Source organism: Pan troglodytes, chromosome 2 (assembly GCF_028858775.2).
Source record: "Pan troglodytes isolate AG18354 chromosome 2, NHGRI_mPanTro3-v2.0_pri, whole genome shotgun sequence".
Taxonomy (NCBI): Eukaryota; Metazoa; Chordata; class Mammalia; order Primates; family Hominidae; genus Pan; species Pan troglodytes.
This window is the reverse complement of record NC_086015.1, coordinates 117,837,225-117,850,260: the sequence shown is the minus strand read 5'-3', so window position 1 is coordinate 117,850,260 and position 13,036 is coordinate 117,837,225. Positions and strand designations below refer to the sequence as shown.

The following is a 13,036-nucleotide window of genomic DNA, read 5'->3' as shown; positions in this document are numbered from 1 at the left end:
TTCTGTCTCACTGGCATTGCAGGTGCCACTGGGGTATGAAAAATAATTCCTGCAGCTAGCTCAGTGTCTGCCCAAATGGCCGCCCAGTTTTGTCTTGAAACCCAGGGCCCTCGTGGTGTAGGCACCCAAGGGAATCTCCTGGTCTGCAGGTTGTGAAGACGGTGAGAAAAGCGTAGTATCTGGGCTGGAATACACCGAACCTCATGGCACAGTCCCTCGCAGCTTTCTCGGCTAATGGAGGGAATTCCCCAACCCTGTGTGCTTCCTGGGTGAAGCGATGCCCCACCCTGCTTTGGCTTGCCCTCTGTGGGCTGCACCCACTGTCTAACCAGTCCCAATGAGATGAGCCAGGTACCTCTGTTGGAAATGCAGAAATCACCTGCCTTCTGGATTGATCTTGCTGGGAGCTGCAGACGGGAGCTGTTCCTATTCGGCCATCTTGCCAGCCAGGGTCATTTTTTAAACTTTTCTTTTGCAGAGGTTACCAAAGGACCAGCAGCAAGCAAAACTTCTCTCCCCTCCCCAAAAATCTTTCTTTCCATTGATTCTATTTTGTTTCAAACCAGTCCTGATTGTGAGAAAGCTCCCTCTCAGGACAGCTCTCCTGGTTCTCTTCAGGCTGATAATGGAACTCTGGTATGACGGAAGGGTATGAAAGTCTTTTTCTAAATGCTGTATGTCTTGCCTTTTTTGTATATTTGTGTAAAGAAATTCGTAGTAGTAATTCTCTGACACTGAGTTAAAAGAAGTCTTATTTTTAATCTGTCTTCACTTATCTAGTCCTCAAACTTAGGCTAAAATCTCAAATGGACTATAAAAGCACTACAGGATTTAGAACTTAATTAGATAATTTAGATAAGGGACAAGAAAGAAAGAAAAGGAGAGTTTAATGTTTCTAAATTGATGTCATCTACCAAGAGCTGGAACACAGGAGGAAGAAGGTTTGACTTGAAAGGGCAAGGAGTGCTTTTGGTTTGGGACTTGAATTTAAGGTGGCACAAAATATTTAGATTTTCTTAAAGTGCCCAGGATACTATAGGCAATACAGGTTTTGAAGCTCTGAAGAAAGGTCTGGGCTAAAGATCAAGAGTCGGGAGTTATTTGTGAGGAAGTAGTAGGTAAAGCCATAAGACTAGATAAGATGACTCAAGGAAAAATTATGAGAGAAAGAAAAACTCAGAGCAGAACACTAGGAAATTCTAATACTTAAAGAATAGATGAGAAAGAGGAGCCAAACAAAAGAGGAGAGAAAACTAGAGATAGAGAATAGGGAAATTAGGCCAGTATTATTAAGGAAACCAGGGATGAAGTATTTCAGGGAGGGGCAGTGATGAGAATTAAAAAATAAAACTGAAAATGTCCAATAAACTTGACTCAAAAGAGGTCAGCCATGACACTGAGGGTAAAGTATCAAAAGGGCGATGATCATTTTGAGATAGTAGTTAATACCTGTAATTTCATAGGTGGTAATGATGTTAAAAACCCTATGTAACTAAAAGCACTTCTTTTAAATTACCTAGTTCTTAGATTTCTCAAGTTAGCTCTTCACTTGTCCCTCCCTTTAGTATTATTTTAACTTTTCAAAATGTAGTCACACATTGCTCAACAAAGGGAATACATTCTGAGAAATGCATCATTAGGCAATTTCATCGTTGTGTGAACAATATAGAGTGTACTTACACCAACCTAGATGATAGAGCTTACTACACACCTAGGCTATATGATGTAGCCTATTGCTTTTAGGCTTCAAACCTGCACAGCATGTTACTGTACTGGATACTGTAAGTAATTATAACAGAATGGTAAGTTTTCATGTATCTAAACATATCTAAACATTGAAAAGGTACAGTACAAACACAGCATAAAAGATCAAAAGTGTATGCCTTTATAGGGCACTTACAATGAATGGATCTTGCAGAACTAGAAGTTACTCTGGGTGAGTGAATGCGTGAGTGATGAGTGAATGTGAACACCTAGGACATTACTGTATACTCCTGTAGACTTTATAAGCACTGTACATTTAGGCTACACTAAATTTATGTTTTAAAAAGTAATTGTGCTGTGATGTTATGATCACTATGACATCACTAGGCATTAGGAATTTTTCAGTTATCTTATAATCTTGCAGGACCACAGTCAGATATGTGGTCCATTGTAGACTAAAATGTCATTATACAGCACATAATTGTGTTTTCACATAATTGTGAAAAAAAAATAGGACTTCCTTTAACTCAGTGTCAGAGAATTACTACTACGAATTTCTTTACACAAATATATAAAAAAGGCAAGCCATACAGCATTTAGAAAAAGACTTTACACTTTATTTGGAAAACATGTTTATTGGGGATGCAGTACACAAAATATATTAAAAGGCTGTGGTTGTCACAATACATTTCCACACCAACAAAACCCCAACCCATCATCCCTACCTTCTACCTAAATATTATAGGATAAAACACAAAGCTAGAATTTTTAAAAATCAAACTGCTTTTACTACCTTCTGTACCTTCTGTACTTTCCAAACCAGCTATGTTCTATTCTGAATTCATTCAACTAACTAGAGTTCTGTGGGGACACTAGTGAAACAAATGTACTATCCTCAAGGAGCTTACATATCAGTAAATAAATTATTAAAGGTGGAAAATGTGGTAAAAGAGACATAATGTCTTGGAGAGAGAACAAATTTCTGCTTTAGGAGCATTCTTAGTTAAGGTAACATTAGCTTCTATAATACGCACATTCCCAAATCTCAGTATTTCAACATGAGTTTCTCTCTTGCTCATGTAAAGACTGGTCAGGGACCCAGGTTGACAGAGGCTCTTCAGTACATAGCTTCCAAGATTGCTGTGGGTGTGACATCCAGCCAGAAATCTGGTGAAGAGAGAGCAATGATTACACAGGAACTTTTAATGGACCAGGCCTGGGGCAGTGTATGTCAATTCCACCAACATCCCACTCACCAGAATTTGGTCACAGGGCCATAGCTATCTGCAGAGAAGGCTGGGAAATGGAACTTAGCTATGTGCTCAAGAGGAAAAGTAAAACAGTTATTGAATAATTAGTAATAATTAGCAAGTAACTACCTAGGGGTCACAGAGGACCTCTCAGGTAGAATTTAGACTTAAAGATGTTGGGGGAGTGTGTGGAAGAGTGGTGCAGAATAGGGAAAGGGGGGATTGAAGGAAGAACAAGCTCTAGCTTCACCTGCATGGGTAGAGCCCACAGTGTTGGTAGGGACATGTTAGCTTTCAACATCAGCTTCTTAACAGTATTATTCTTTCATCGGAGGAAATTAGTCTATTTCTGAGGAAAAAAAAATCTGCAATTCATAGCAATTTACTTACTTGGATATTGAATGTTAAAGCAGAGAGAGACTTTGTCCTCAAAACCCTCCCATTTCAGAAGTGAGGAGCCTGGGGAGGTCATGCTCTCTGGATGTCACACAGTGAGTCACTGTCAAAGCCAGAATAGAACCCAGACCTCTCAGTTTCCCATTCCAGTGCTCTTTCTATGAGGAAAGTATAAGTTTGAGCATTTTTAAACCTTAAATATGTAGAAATAACCATGATATTTTATCGCAAATTATTTCAGTCATCTCATTTTAAGTTTTACTTCAAACTAAAGGAAAACAGTACTGATTTAAAACATCTATCATAATTCAATATAGCCCATATTTCTTCTTTAGGAAAAAAATTTTTTTTGTTTTTTATCCTGAAGACCAGTGCCCTCTTCTTCCTGTGTCTCATGTAGACATTTCACAGTCCAAATATACAGAGCAAGAATAGATAAAATCAACATGTTTACCATTATTCTATCTAAATTTTCAAAGAAAAAGGGAACAAAAGGTGAGTGATGACTGAGTTTCGTGGCTATAATTGAGTTTTTGTTGCTTTTATTGTTATAATATTTTAATTGGCATAGATGCTTAAATGTATATCAAAATGCATGTCACAGCTCTTGTACAAAAATAAATTTGACTCTAGAGCACATTTTCTTTAGTGAGAATGATAAATTATCTCAGAGCTTGTGATTCTCTACTTTTAAAAATCATAAGGTCAGTTCTTTAATTAAAAGATAAAGAAAAGTAGGCAGTGTCCATGTAGTGAAATCACTTTTATCAGGATAATCTAGTAACCAAAAAAAAAAAATTATGAAGGGAAAGACAGAATCTATCTTCAGAATAATTGGTCCAAGAATGACTTCTTTATAGTCTCATAAGACCCACATCTAGAAGTCTCCCATCATAGTAAAAGAAAATGAAAACTCTACTGTGTACAACAAATAATTTGTTCTAAATTTACTCATTTCATTTTTAATCATAGGCCTTAGTTATTTTATCCTATTAAATAATAAGTCTCTTATATATCAACATTCTCTTTTTCAAAACAATTAACATGAATATATGGTCAGCCTCTAGTATAGGAAATACACATATTTAACATGAAGTTGCAATTACTGGTAAATATATGTTGTTAAATACAGTACCGCTGTATGTTCCCTTACCCTAGCCTGACAGCCTCCTTCATTTGTTTCCATGGAGGCAGATCAGACAACTACCTTTTACACTCCTGAGATTATGGTTCAGTATTGCACAGACCATTAGATAATGGAATACAGCTGAACATATATAAAAACCAGCTCCAAGAATGTCTGTGGACAGAAGTCCAAAGGGGTAGCAGTATCTGGATGTGTGAGTATGTGATGACAATACTCTACAAACCTAGATACCAAAGGGCTTCCTGCCCCCTTCAGCCCTGTGAAATAACATGGATATTGTCTTACCCACCTGATATTTTAGCAAACTGCCAAGGCTTATTGATGAACCAACACTGGATTGAGTGCCAGAAACATTCTGCTCCCTAAGATTTGCCCTCCTGTGAGACTCCCATCAGATTTTTGGACCTGCCATCTAGTGGCCACTGCAGTAACAAGACAATCATTACATTTTGGCCTTCTTTTATTTTTTAAATTTTTATTTTTTTAAAAAAGTTAAATGTGGCTCATCTGCAGCTAAATATGGAGGTGCTCCACCCATTAAACTATAGTTCCCATCTCCCTCGTTAGATACGCTGCCGTTTTCATAGAGCAGCTTCAATCAGACCATTTGTTATGTTCAAAGAAAAACAGATTTTTCACGCAAAATGATACACTTCCCACCTGGATTTGAAAAAAGAAAGTAAGTCTTCTTCCATTATTGAAAAAGGATCTGGAGGGGGGAGAAGGGGGAGCTGGAGAGCAGGCATATATTCTGTCAAGTAGTTCTACTTGTGAGACTAATTCTTCCAAACTGTGCACCCAACAGAGTAAACCTCTTATTTTGCTGCTTTTGCACTGATCCCCCACATAGCTATAATGTTCTAGTTGTTTTCCCTGTCCTATAAACCACGTAGGCATTTGCTATTATACATAATGTTGGCAAAGGAACAATTTACAAATGACTTAAGCAGGTAATTATTTGTTAGAATATAGGTCTATGGAAGTATATGTTACTGTAGCAAAACCTGGTAAGAGGTTAGTTTTGTTTCTGTGTTTCTATTATAATCCCTGGTTGTTAGTTTTTCTTTTTCCAGGGATTTATGAGTGGAATGTAAAAACGCACAGTGGGCTATTATTATTATTTATTATTTGTCAAAGGAACATGAATATACAGAGCAAAGGCCAGTTTGTGAACTATGCCAGACAGTTCTCCATCCAAAAGACCTCAAAATACAACTCTGAAGCAGGTCCTAAAAAATGCAGGACAGAATGAAAGCAGATGGGTGAATGATACTTATTCAATATCTTAAATATAGAACTCACTAGTGCAGGTGCATCTTCAGATGTTATTTGAAAGAAGAGACAGAATATCTTGGCATTGTGTCATTTATTCATAAATATTATAAATTTTATATTATTTGAGAAAATATTCTAAATATGCAAGGTAGTTTAAAAGAAGGTGTGAAAGCTGATTCCCTCAAATGAGACAAAGGGCAAATCGAGTGACTGAACATAAGAAAGTGGAGAAGAACCAGGCCAAGGATGGAGCCAAGGAAAAACAAATCCCACAGGAACACTTAAAGTTTGATGGAAAAAATGCAGGGATTTAAAAAAATAAAGAATCCAAACAATCAAGGAGGATGATGATCTTGGCAGCTATGCCTTGAATATACTAAAATTGCCAAGAGAATCCGGGAACAATAATGGCAATGACAACGATTTAGCTGTGGGAATTGCAGTGCAAGAGTGTAGAATTCTGTGTAGTGGACATAGGGGTTGGTTCTGGTCTCAAAGACAGTATCATAGAGCAGGAGGAATAGTTAGATTTAGCTAACAGCAGGGTAAAAGGTAGAAAATGTTTGTTGAGGAAGATGGAAGTCTATGAAGCTATCCAAGGAGGCCATAGTATTTTTTGAATACCCGTTATCTGCCCTACACTATGTTAGTTTTTACCGAGTATACTGTGGTTGTAAGTCAGGATCCTCAGGCCAAAAATAAACCTATTTTAAAGTGAAAAGGTAAGAGTAACCCACATGAAACAATTAGAAAATATAAAGCAGCTGGTGTTATTAGGGATAGCAGGATTTTAGAGGAGGGAGAAATCAGCAGGCCTCATGGTAATCATAGAAAAACCATCTGAGAAGTAAGACCTAAGCTGGGACTGAAAGAATTGGTATGTGGGGAACAGACATAAACAAGGGAGAAATATGATGAAATCATCTGAATAGAAATGAACATGGTGTTTTAGGGGAGTAGTGAAATGACTTTACTCGGTGAAATGGATGGTTTGAGCAGGAAAGGAGGGAGAAGCTGGTAGGATAGTAAAGCAAAGCTGTTGTGTGAACCCAAGAATATAAGGATTCATCAGCATGTTATAGGGGGCATTTATTAATTCATCCTGAAAGTATTTATTGAGGGCATATTATGTTCCAGGCACAAATTAAACAAAACTTTTCCCCTTATGAAATTTATATTTAATGAGGGAAAATAGACACCTCCCCAACAAAAAAAGCAAACAAATAAATGAACAAGTTAAGTTTAGAGAGCGATTAGTGCCATGAAGAACATTAATCTGAGTGATAAAATAGAGAGTGACAGGCTAGAGTAGTGATGGTCCCAAAGGGGGAGAGTAGAGAGTATTCAAAATTGGAGGCCAGGCACAGTGGCTCATGCCTGTAATCCCAACATTTTGGGAGGCCAAGGCAGGTGGATTGTTTGAGGTCAGGAGTTCGAGACCAGCCTGGCCAACATAGTGAAACCTCGTCTCTACTAAAATACAAAAATTAGCCGGGTGTGGTGGTGCATGCCTGTAATCTCAGCTACTCAGGAGACTGCGGCAGGAGAATCGCTTGAACCTGAGAGGCGGAAGTTGTAGTGAGCTGAGATGGCATGTCTGCGCACTCCAGCCTGGGCAACAGAGTGAGACTCCATCTCAGAAAAAAAAATTGGAAATTCTCAAGACTTGAGATAATTTGGGTAGGGAGGAGAAAGGGTAGACACAGGTGATATGTAGCTATCTAGTCTAGGAAATTAAAGTTTGTAATGCCAGTATATAAGCTGGAAAGATGGAAAGTGAGAGAGAGGAAACATTGAGGAGGTAGTAGAAAAGCCAAGTGTTCCCATAACTCCCCCTTGATGCAGTTGTCTACCAGGCAAGTTTCCCAATTCCTTGAAAATGTTAGCCACTAACTCACTAACACTCTTTCCATTTCTACCCCATTACAATTATTGGTTATTCACTGTGTAAATACACACTCCCTCTAATACCTCCTCTCAATTTCTTGAACTTCTCACGATCGATTCTCCACTCTGCCATAGCTACTCATTCCCATGGCTACATTTTTGATGTTTTAATTACTAATAATTACAATATTCCACAATCTCAATTTCAAGCATTCCATTTTCCAACCACAGCCTAATGTCTTGGTAGTTCAATCCCTTTGTTACCCCTAATACACCAATTGCTTAAGCCCACTAGGACCCCTAATTCATTGATTTTACCCATAGCTTCTCATATGCTCACTTCGTTATATAGCGTAGATTCCATGGACAATGATTTTAATCTTTTCCTTGCATGTGCCTTTAGCACCACTGACCTTCTCTGGCTACACTGTGCTCTCTTGACAAATCTCAACTATACTGATCATATGCAACTCCCCATCTATTTCATGCCTGTGTGCCAGCTGAATGTGGCTGGAGAAAAACACACAAGCAAATGTATGACTCTCAGTTTAAATTCATGATCCCTCAAGGAGGCCGTTAATGCTGCCCAGCAAATATAATATGTTTCCTTGTCATTTACTCTTCCATATCTGTACAAGAATATTTCATATTTTTCCCTCTCTCAAATTTCTAACACCTCCTCCCCCATCCTTACGCTCAACTTAGAACCTTTCTTTCTACTTCACTGAAAAAATAGAAACCATCAAAAGAGAACTTCACAAATACTTGCTGTCCAGCACACCTACCCTCCCATCTTTATCTGTACCCATGTATTTTGCCTTCTCTCCTGCAACTGTGGATAAACTCTGTATACCCTTGGCTCAGCCCATCCCTCATTGTGCCTTAGAATCTCTCTCCTCTTGCACATGCATAAACAGTGCTCCTGAAAAAGCTCACATCTTTCTTCTGTTTTATCAAATTTTCTCTTTCTATCAAAACTTTCCTATCAGTATACAAACACGTTGTAATTTATGTCATCCTAAAAATACCCTTATAAACCATACTCCCTAGCAGCTCCTGTCCCATTTCTTTGATTTCCATTACAGCAAAACTTCTCAAGAAATGCGTATAATCACTATAGACACTCTCCAATCCTATGCTCTGTTTCTCTTTTGCCCCTCTAGTTAGCTTTTGCACCTACCAGTCTAGTAAAACTGTTGATGCTAAGGTCACCAGTGACTTCCATGTTGCTAAATCCATTAACCATTCAGCAGTCTTTGTCTTTCCTGATGTCTCAGAATCGTTTTACATGGCCCATTATTCATTCTCCATTAAAACACTTTCTTCACTTGGCGTTCAGTCCACCACACTCTCCTGATTTTTTTCCTGCCTCACAGTCTACTCCTCCTCAGTCTCTTTTGCTAGCATATTCTCATTTCCCAAGCAGGTAAACATTAGAGGGCCCTAGAGCTCAATCTTTGAAGCTCTTCTCTTCAGCTCCATTCACTCTCTTAATATTTGCACCCAAGCTTATGGTGCAAGCTTGTATCTCTAGTCCAGGCCTTTACGCAGAATTCTAGGCTCACATATTCAGCTGCCTATTCAACATCTCCACGTCTGTCTAATGAGCATCTCAAACTTGACATACCAGAAATGGAATTCCTTATTTTACCAAGCAAATACATAGCCTCCCCAATATTGGTAAATAACGCTCCACCTTTAGGGTTGCTCAAATCAAAAATTTATTTCTCTCCCAGACCTGTATTTCTCTCACAAACCCAACCATTGAACAAAACCTGCAGCTCTACCTTCAGAATACATCCAGAATCTTACCACTCCTCATCCTCATCACCACTACTACCCTAATCCAAGCAACTATCATTTCTTACCCAGATTATTGCAATAGCCTCCTGTCTTCCCTGCTTCTGGCCTTACCACTTACAGTCTATTCTCAAAATGATAGCCAGAGTGATGCTTTGCAATATATGTAATGTAATTTCAGTCAGACCACATCACTTCTCTGCTCAGAACTCTCTAATGGCTCAACATCTCACTTGGAAGAAAAGCCTTTGCAGTAGTTCACAAGACCCTCCATATTCAATTTCCCCATTACCTCTCTGTCTTCATTTAGCACTCCACCCTAGCTCACTCCCCTCAACCTTCATTGACCCCTTCCTAACCTCCAACCTACCATGCATGATTTCACCTTTGCACTTGCTTTTCTGACCGCCTTAAATGTTTTCCCCAGATAAGGCTTGTTTGCTTATCATCTTCAGGTCTTTGCTCAATTTTCACTTCTAAGTAAGGCCTTTCATAACCACTGTATTTAACATTTAACTTTCCACCCCTGTTGGTTCATAGCACCTACTGCCTTCAGACAAAATATATATTTTATTTACACATTTATTTCCTCTTGCCATGGAATATAAGCCCCATGATTGTAAGGTTTTTTTGGTTTTGTTTGTTTGTTTTTTGCCTGTTCTATGCTCTAAGAAATCCTCAGTGCCTAGTACAGAGCCTGGCACATAGAGAGTGTTCAGTAAATATTTGTTGTATGAATTGAAGGAAATAATAACTGATTCTTTCCCTGGGTTTGGAGGTGTTTTATTAAATGCAAAACATAATATTGTGGCATAGGATCCATGATTCTCCATGGCAAAATTTTCTTATTCTTCAAAATTAATTTTGAAAGTAAGAGTGCTTTATGCAGGCTTATCCAGAATATTAGATAGGCCACTATTTCTGTTCAGCACCCAAAGCAGCAACATCCAAAGCATTTATTAACTTTTTTTTTCATTCAGTAAATGTTTATCAGGGAATATGGGTGTTCTAGACACAGGCGGTGACATGTGCAAAGACTCAGAAACTTAAGAAAATATAGTACAATGTACTGTCACAGTATTACAAGTGACAGATAATGATGCTCTGAGCTAATGTGGTGCAATGGGGATGAGAGAGGTAGAAATGTGAAAAACGTTATGAAGTGAAAGGGCACTAGATTCAAGAAACCTGGTTAGTGGAGACACAAAATACTGTCTACCTTTATCAGGCTGTAAAGTGGAAAGTGATTATAAAAGAGTTAGATAAGAATGAAACTTAAACATAGAGGACATGGATTGTAAATTTTCCTTTCTAGGGTATAGACTTAAAATTTCTCATTTTCAGAGTGACTATAAAAATATTCAGTGTGTCTACTGGTGACCTTGGCAAAATCATTTGAGAGGTGTTCCCAGATCAGACCCTAACTCTCATTCTTTTAACATTCTGACTGACAGTTGAAATTGTTTGAAGTCCCAAATTTTTTGTCTAGTAATCTCACCCTTCCTGAAAGTAATTTTTCTTATTTTATGCAAAAATTGCTATATTAAGACATAGAAAAATATATGTGTGTTTTTAACAGGTAAAGGTATAAAGAAAACTAGGCTTTTAAAATTTGTAAGTTTAATAAATTAATATTAGTTCAAAACCCAATTAACTGTAAATATTGCTTTCTATTCAAAAAAGGCCTCCTTTGGTTATTAGGATTGCACATCTATATGCACGGGTGATTATTTGAAGGTGAGATAAAAGCAACCATGATTCTTCCTAGGTATGGAACTTTGGCAGATGGGTGAATGGTAATACTATTAATATTTACTCACATAGGGAACATAGGAGGAAGAGAAAGTTTGAAGGAAAAGGTGTGTTCAGCTTTGACATGTTGAATTTAGGATGCTTTTGGAATATCTAATTGTAATTGTCTAGTAATTCATTTGATATAAAGGGTTAGAGGTCAAGAGAGAAGTAATGGCTCAAGATACAGATTTGAAATGTATTTAAAAGCAGGGAGATATGAATGTCCAGTAGGCAATGGACATATTAGTCTGAAATATGTTTAATAAAGCATTACAAGATACAGACCTGAATATCAAGGAACTTACAAACACTTATGTGATATTTTCCTAGACTGATTTTCTCTTAAATCCACTCCCACTCATCCCTCAAACCAACACACATCCTATCCCCAGCTTTCCTTTAAAATGCCTACGATTTACCCTTTACATTGCAGGTATACCTTGATTTCTGTAGTAATTGTATACCTCAAAATTGCATGCCGAACAAAATTATGTACATGAGATCACGTAGTCAGTTGACTCATTAAGAAGCTATGGAATGAGTCAATTTGCATTGTTAATGATGTCCCCCTATTTATCACCCCCTTTAAGTGTTTTTGTCTGATTTTTGTGTGGGGGATACATCATATTCAACTGATATAATGTCAAATTATTGAGATATTTAAAGAGACTCCTGTTAAACAGTGAGAGAGAAGTCATCTTTATTCTTTCTATTTCCATCTTTATTCATTTTTTCTTTTTCTTTTTCATAGGGAAGGAAGCAGAGGTACTCAGAATTTAAATAATTCCCCAAAGGTCAGCCTACATTTAAAGTTAAATGTAACTTTAAATTTTATTGCTCTCTGAGATTCTTTTTTTTTCTAGCATTGAATCATTTTTAAATGTTTTCTTGCCTTTTCCCTTTTGTCACCCCTATAACCTCAGTAGGTTTACTTGTTTACCTTTTTATTCTAGAATATCTTGTGTCTGTTGTGTCTGATGATACTTGAAATTTTCCTGACAGGCAGCCATTGAGTGAACAGTTTATGTAGTTTTATAGCAGTAGTTGTAATCTCTGCTGTCCCAGTTTTCTAGAATGTATGGTTGTTTGGGACTTCTCTGTGCTCTGCCCCTTTATTGGCAGTCTCACTTTCTTTCTCATGTCTTACCTTTATCTCTCCAGAAAAGCTTCTGCAAAATGTATCTTTCCCACCAATCACAATGCTGCAGTCTTAGTGTATGCAGTCTCTATGGTAACTGGGAAACATGCCACAACACCAAGATTACTGGAGCAACCGTCAGAGTGGGGAAATCAGTGCATGCCCTCCTCTGGCACGACAGAAGTTTCCCCATTGAAACTGGAATCAGATACCTGTATTTTAATATGCAGGGCAAGGAAGGTGGCAGAGGAAATGCTATAAGCCCAGTCTCTCTAAAGGCACATTACTGGGGTTTGATGGAATTCTTGAAGTTGATCTTATTTATCATGAATAAAGCTAGATTCATGTACTGATCCTGAGCAGACATGGATAAACTGGTTGAACTTGAGGAGATTTTTTTTTCCTGCAGATACATGACTAGTTTGTAAACAAGAGAATTTTACTAAATTAGTATATATGCTTAGGTAAGCTCAGGGAAATTACCAGTGTACTGTAAAAATTATTCACTTGCATTGTAGAGACAGACTTTTTCAGATGATTTCCCTAGCAATTGCATTGTTGACCCAGGGAGGACAAAAGGCAAAATTGGCTCTCTCTGAGCCTGCCTTAGAGTGGGGGCAGTTCTATTAGGTCTTGAAGGGAATG

General features: G+C 37.8%; 1 protein-coding gene across 49 annotated transcripts in view; it reads left to right on the top strand.

The window, feature by feature from the left end:
- ZBTB20 (zinc finger and BTB domain containing 20) overlaps positions 1-13,036 on the top strand; it is an 830,436-nt gene that overhangs the window by 612,884 nt on the left and 204,516 nt on the right. For 5 of the 49 annotated variants that reach the window (XM_063806114.1, XM_054682154.2, XM_063806112.1 and 2 more), the window contains one exon: positions 12,005-12,047. The exons of the other annotated variants lie outside the window; for them this stretch is intronic. The gene's annotated coding sequence lies outside the window, so the exon portion shown is untranslated. The remainder of the gene's footprint in view (positions 1-12,004; positions 12,048-13,036) is intronic. 49 annotated transcript variants of the gene reach the window in all.